The following is a 6,999-nucleotide window of genomic DNA, read 5'->3' on the forward strand; positions in this document are numbered from 1 at the left end:
GAGGGTCCTGAGCCCGGACAAAGAACTTGTTCATTTGCTCCTCTTATAAGGTAGGTCTAACCTTAGCATCTTCGAACCTCCAGCGAGTAGCATACTCGTGAAACGTCTCTATGGGCTTCTTCTTCAAATTCTGGATAGAGAACACGTCTGGTGCATTCTCTATATTAAACCTGAATCGGTCCATAATGTCAGATGTCATGCCTACCCAGCTTGACCACTTCTTGGGATCTTGGCTGATCTACCAAGATAATGCATCTCCCTTTAAACTCCTCATGAACAACTTCATGCGTATCCTTTCATCCTTCCCTACTCCAACCATCTTGTCACAATATGTTCTCAGATGGACCTTTGGATCACCCGTACCATCAAACATTTTGAACTTAGGAGGTTTTTACCCCTCAAGCAGTTCGACATCAGGATGTATGCAAAGGTCCTCATAGTTTAGCTTCTCGATTCCTTTGCTTCCCTCAACGCCCTGAATCCGGATGGTCAGTTTCTTAAGTTCCTCGGCCAAGTTCCTAATAAGCAGATCCTGTTCGAGGACTCAGGTATGCCTGAGATAGGTTGGGTGAAGTGTGGCTGGTCTCCACATTAATAGGAGTGTTATGGTGGCCTGGTGTATAGGTGTGGAAATGGTCGTTTGTGGAGTTCTGAGGTTCTGGGATGAGTAGCGGAGTGTCGTTTGGGGTATGGCAGGTGTTACATTGGTTCTTTGGTGGAGCAATGTGATGATGAGGAGCGGGATGATTCTGTTGTTTTGGGATATTTTGAGGAGCTGTAGGTGTCACACCCCTTTTTTACAACCTCACTAACCCTCATAAAAATAATAAAATGATTTGTAAAGCTCAAACAAGGGTTTTTAATTAAAAAGTGGCAAAATTGTGTTCAAAAGGATTTACTCAGAGTCGCCACCTGACATTTATTTTCAGTGTGTCAAGTCAACGTTTTTTAAAAATGATTTTCCTTTTAAAATACTTTGGACTCCAAAACTAAGTCTACACCAGAGATTCAGGTAAGGGGTTCATTTGACTCAGGGAGAAGGTGTTAGGCATTCCCCGAGTCCCGTAACTAGTACGGTTGCGTACATGATCAAGTTGGCTTTAAAGAATACTCAAATTGAGGTAGAAAAACACAAAAGAAAATAAACAATAAAAAGAGGCGCGAGGTCGTCCCCACCTAATAAAAATAAAATAAAAATAAAATACTACATGTTCTACTTAGCCCCTAATTACATAATACTACGGGGCATACCCCAGATAAAAATATATATAAACACTTCGGGGCATTCTCATGATGCATTAATTGACTAAAGGGGATGACCTCTCACCTCAAAAGAAATTAAAAAGAAACTAAAGCATGAGTGTCCTAAAGGTTTGTGTCACGACCCTAAACCCGAACCCGGTCGTGATGGTACCTCTCGTGAAGAAAAGGCCAGCCAAATAAACCCAATTCACTTTTTAAACAGTTAAATAACATAAAAGCAGTCTAGAACATGATATAGCAATACTAAGTAGCGAATAATGCCAATAAAGTGTGGAAGTACAACCCAACACAGCCCTAACCGGGGTGTCACAAGTCACGAGCATCTATGAGCTATAATACAAGTCTGCTGAAGTCATAAACTACCACAAATGTTTGAGAAGGAACAAAAGTGCTAGAGGAGTAGAGACACGGGGCTGCGGACGTCAACAACTACCTCGTAATCTCCGAAAGTCCCGCCTGGAACTGGAGGAAATCAGCACTCCGGAGCTGAACCAACAGCGCATGAATCTACACACATGGGTGTAGGGAGTGAAGTTAGTACTCCAACTCAACGAGTAACAAAGGTAAATAATGACTGAAAGTAAGAAAACACGTAAGGCACAAGGCATTCTAAAATGAAGCAGTAAAATCACTTAAAACCAGTAAAACCACTTTCAACCAGTAAATAGGTAATTGACAGATAATTAAGATAAAGTAAACAAATAGAAGTTTGCCCATCGGGCACAATATCAACAAATCCACCCCTCGAGCAACATCTCAAAATAGTATCAGCCCCTCGGGCAATCACATAGAACAATACTGGCCCCTCGGGCTCAATCTCACATCATAATGGGTACCCGCGCTCACTGGGGATGTACAGACTCCTGGAGGGGCCCCTTACGACCCAAGCGCAATAACAAGTCATCTCATGGCATCAAATCTAGGCCCTCGACCTCATATCAATCAAGCCACCTCGTGGCGTATATATATCTCAGGCCCTCAACCTTAAATCAGTATCAGTGTTTCCTCACAATATATATGCCCTCGGTCTTACTCAGTCAAAAATCATCACAAGCCTCTCGGACAATAGTAAAATAGTGTTTCGCAGTGCAAGCATAGTTTAAAATATCATTTAAGTCTTAAAACTGAGTAAGCATGGCTGAGTATGAAAACAGTGGGAAATAACATGACTGAGCTCAAGTAATAAGTAAAAATAGTGAAGAAAATCAATAAATAGCCCCGAAGGGTTCAAATAGTAGGCTCTAGGCCCAAATATGGCATTCAGCCCAAATAATGATGATAACAAATAGTTTTAAGTCAATTACATGGTAAAATCATCAACCGGGACGGACCAAGTCACAATCTCCAATAGTACACGATCCCACGCTCGTCATCAAGCGTGTGTCTCACCTCAACATAGCACTATAATGTGCAATCCCGGGTTTCAAACCCTCAGAACATCATTTACAATCATTACTCACCTCGAACCGGCTAAATCTCTAGATCGCGATGCCTTTGCCCATCGAATCGGCCTCCACACGCGTCGAATCTATCCAAAATCAGAATGAGGACGTTAAAATATGCTAAGGGAACAAAGCCCAAGCGAAAACAATCAATAAAGGGCACAAATCCCGAAATTAGCAAAACCCGAGCCCCGGGACCACTTTTTGAAACTCATAAATTTTAACATCATTAGATTTCTTATCTCCCCACGAGTTCATACATGTCAAAAGTTCTCAAATCCGACCCCAAACGGTCCTCCAAATCCCCAATCAAAAGTCCAATTTCTCAAGCCCTAGTTCTTCAATTTTAGGCTTAGTTTTCATGATTTTCTAGGTAGATTTCACAATAGAATCAAGTTTTAAGTCCAAAATTCTTATCTCCAAACGTTTCCCCTTGAATCCCTCTTTAATCTCCTTCAAAAAGCTCTAAAACGATCAACTATGGAGGAAAATAGACCCACATTCGCGGACAAGACGACCTTTTAAATATTCTGTCTAGGCCTGGAAATCCCTCTTCGCGAACACGGTCAAAGTCTCGCGTTCGCGAAGCACAAACTTATTTTGACCAAATTTCCTTCTACGTGATCGCGACCAAGCCCTTGCAAACATGATGCTTCACCCAGGCGACCTTTAGCGAACGCGCTCCATCTCCCGGGAACGCGAAGATCAACTTGACTTCAAACCCAGCTGACCCAGTTCTTCTACGTGATCGTGAACACCTTCTCGCGAACGCGATGCACAGCCTTGCAGCCCTTCGTGAATGCGTCATCTGCCTCGCGAATGCGAAGGCTAAACCTTCACCTCCCTCAGCATACTCTTCGCGAACGTGAGGGTCCTCCAGCGAACGCAAAGACCAAAAATGTCTGCAACTGCTGGAACAGTTTTTCTGCAATTTTCCAAACTCCAAAATGGTCCGATTGACCACCCGAAACTCACTTGAGGCTCCCGGGACCTCAACCAAAAGCACCAAAATATCCTAAAACCTTATTCAAACTTGTTCCAATCATCAAAACACCTCAAAAAATATCAAATCACCCAAAACACATCGGATTCAAGCCTAAGTTTATAAACCTTCCGAAATACGCTTTTGATCAAAAACCCAACCAAACCGCGTCCAAATGACCTAAAATTTTGAAAACACATCCCAAATGACATAACGAAGCTACTACAACTCTCAGAATTCCATTCCGATTCCTATATCAAAATCTTGCCTATCAACCGGAAATCGCCAAAATATCAACTTCGCCAATTCAAGCCTAAATCTACTACGGACCTCTAAAATTCATTCCGATCGCGTTCCTAAGCCACAAATCACCTCCCAAAGCTAACTGAACCATCAGAACTCACATCCGAGCCCTCTAACACATAAGTCAACATCCGGTTGATTTTTTCAAGTAAAATCACTCTAAAGAGACTAAGTGTCTCAAACCTTACCAAATCCTTTCCAAACTCGATCTGACCCAACCCGATACCACATATCACGAATAATTAAAGAATAGCAAAGTAGAAATTGGGAAAACAGAGCGGTAACTCATGAGATAGCTGGTCGGGTCGTCACAGTTTGCCTACCAAAGTGTTGATTGCCTAAACATACTACTAGCGATTAAATTAGTAACACAAAATAAAGAATTGACAAAAAACTTTCACAACTCAAATTGTTGTAATTTCTAGTTCTCTTCTATGACTATCTATGTTTCTAAAATTCTTTCACGAAGCCATGCTTATTCTCAATTGTACAATACGTCCAAAATACTCTCCAAAACAGAATGTTTCTACTAGTAATCCCATGATAGCAAATTCCTATTTAGCTTTTAATCCAACATCCCCAAAACTAATTCACATACAAATCATATCGTTCATACAACTAAGTAAATTAATAAACTAACTAATATGTGTTTGTTCCCAAATACCGCATCAATGACATTAATGAAAATTTTAATATAAATGAACCAACCTAAGAAAACAAATAACGAAACAAGCAGAACAATCACAATCGTTGAAGCCTAATAACGATGAAAGGAAGAGGAAATTCAAAATTAGATTAAGAAATTGACCTCAAAGATTGATAGCCTTTCCCATTATAGTAGCGATATATGAGTGCAAACTTGGACTGAAAAACCTCGATGGCGAAGGGAACCCGAACACGGATCGGAATCTCGGACTCAACCGGGGCAGCATCTCTTCGAATTCCACCAAATCTTTGCAAGGAATGGAGCATAAAGATGAGAGATTGTGTACTTTTGGATACTGGTTGATGAAGTATTTTTAGGTAGTGTTGGGTTCGATTTTTTCTTTGTTGGTTTTGATTTACTAAACTTAAAGAGGAAGCAAAAGCACTTAAAAATCAAAGTGTTAGATTTATGAAGTTTTCTGTTGCTCTCTCCATGTCCTCACTCTATTTCCATTTTTTTCTTTTGTTTGGAATCCAAGCCCTCCTCTGTTTCTGCGTACTGTTCATGTGTGCATGGTCTCCGGTTTCCATCCAGTACTAATGGTGAGGGAGCGGCGGCTGTGGTGGTTGGGGTTGGTACGGCTTATGGTTCAGGGGTGTTCTCTCGGGTTAGATTTTAAGTTGTAATTAGGTAGATATATGTGGGTGGGGATTAGTTTTGACCATTGGATGAAAGAGACTGAATGGCTAGGATAAAACTAAAAAGATCTGATGGGTTAAAGGGTTTTGGGCTTCATATTTGGGTCTAAAATTGGACTAAAAGAAAAATGTCCAAACTTTAGCTAAATACCTTTTAATATAAGCTAAATCTACTACATATTGCAAAAATCTATCTGAATAATTAAACTAAATTATATATAAAATATGAAACTATTTTTCAAATGTCAAACTAAAATAATAAAAAGATTAGATTAAAATCATCGCAAATCGAGATAATACTACTACCCAAAACACTAATATCCTTGAAAATAAAGTGTAACTATTTTTTGTATTTTTGAATTTTATGTAAGGTAGATAAACTAAAAGTAACAAGATAAAATATCAATAACCTAAATAAAAGATAATATTTTTGTAATTATTATTTTTATGACAAAATAAAGTAAAATAGTTAAAACTAGGTAAAATAGCGATATTAGGCCTAAACTAAATATCTAAAAGCTAAAATGAGTAAAAACTCGGGGAGGGTCAAAAATTACATGTCTACAGCTGCCCCTCTTTGACTGAAAACACGAAGAGTTTTCAGACAAAGAACGACAAGACAGTTTTTTGACCCGACCCTTATTTAGAGAGACCAAAAACTAAGAGAAATGAAGAGAATGTGGCTGAGCCCTGGTATATGAGCTGCCTACATATCCTTGGCAATAAAGGAATCGGGCCACGTGTAGTTCAGAAGTGAATGAGGTGATGGAGTATACTGAGGCAGAGAGCCGATCGAGGTGCCGTTCTGTCGAGGTTCCGGTCCGCGGTCCTGTTATTACATCAAAATCAAAAATGAAAAAGACTAACTAAGCCTGTCAACTATGAGTTACAAGATTCCTATCTATAAGTCTTCTGAAGCTTGATCTTGAGTCTTGAATGGTTCTCGCAGACTTTAGATTTGAACCTTGACGCTTGCTAGTTGCAAGTGCTAGTTCATTCTTCTTTAGCTTTTGGGATCAAAACCGGACACACCGTGCTTGTGACTTAATCATGTCTTGAGCAATCCACCTCTTGTCTCAGCTTCTGCATTTTGGATTCACTTCCTTTTTCTTTTCTTTATATATATTCTGAATTGCGACTAACTTCTGTTGATCATCTTAGACTGTTGACTCGCATTCTTCCCGCGAACTTCTGCTACTTCTAACTTGAATTGGATTCTAAAATGACTTCCCTTGTTCTCCAAGTGGGCGCCTGATTGCTAAAACTTGAACTATATTCCTTTGTTCTTCAGGTGGGTGCCTGATTGCCAAAACTTGAACTGTATTCCCTTGTTCTCCAAGTGGGCGCCCGATTGCCAAAAACATGAACTATATTACCTTGTTTTTCATGTGGGCGCCTGATTGCCAAAACTTGAAATAATTCTAAAATGAATTCCCTCATTCTCCAGGTGGGTGCCTGCAATCAAAATAACAAAACAAACAAAATTTTCTGCCCCAGTTTGCACTGGGAAGATTTGTGAATTGTTAGCAAAACTGTAAATCACAAATGCTATTGAGGCAATGATGAAAGTAAAAATAAAGACTTGATTGGACGTGCGTTTCTTGTGAATCAAACCGAGAATATTTGACTAGCAAGTGTGTCTTCTAAGAATAGAACCTGAAAGAC

The 6,999-nt window shown here is 39.8% G+C and overlaps 1 long non-coding RNA gene across 1 annotated transcript; it reads right to left on the reverse strand.

Annotated features, from left to right (window-relative positions):
• Positions 1-1,470: 1,470 nt before the first annotated feature.
• LOC107791704 (uncharacterized) lies at positions 1,471-5,365 on the reverse strand. Its single transcript, XR_001649317.2, has 2 exons — positions 4,799-5,365; positions 1,471-1,770 (listed from the first exon to the last, which is right to left on the reverse strand). It is a non-coding gene; the product is annotated as an uncharacterized LOC107791704 (long non-coding RNA).
• Positions 5,366-6,999: the final 1,634 nt, after the last annotated feature.

This window comes from Nicotiana tabacum, chromosome 11 (genome assembly GCF_000715075.1).
Source record: "Nicotiana tabacum cultivar K326 chromosome 11, ASM71507v2, whole genome shotgun sequence".
NCBI classification, from domain to species: domain Eukaryota; kingdom Viridiplantae; phylum Streptophyta; class Magnoliopsida; order Solanales; family Solanaceae; genus Nicotiana; species Nicotiana tabacum.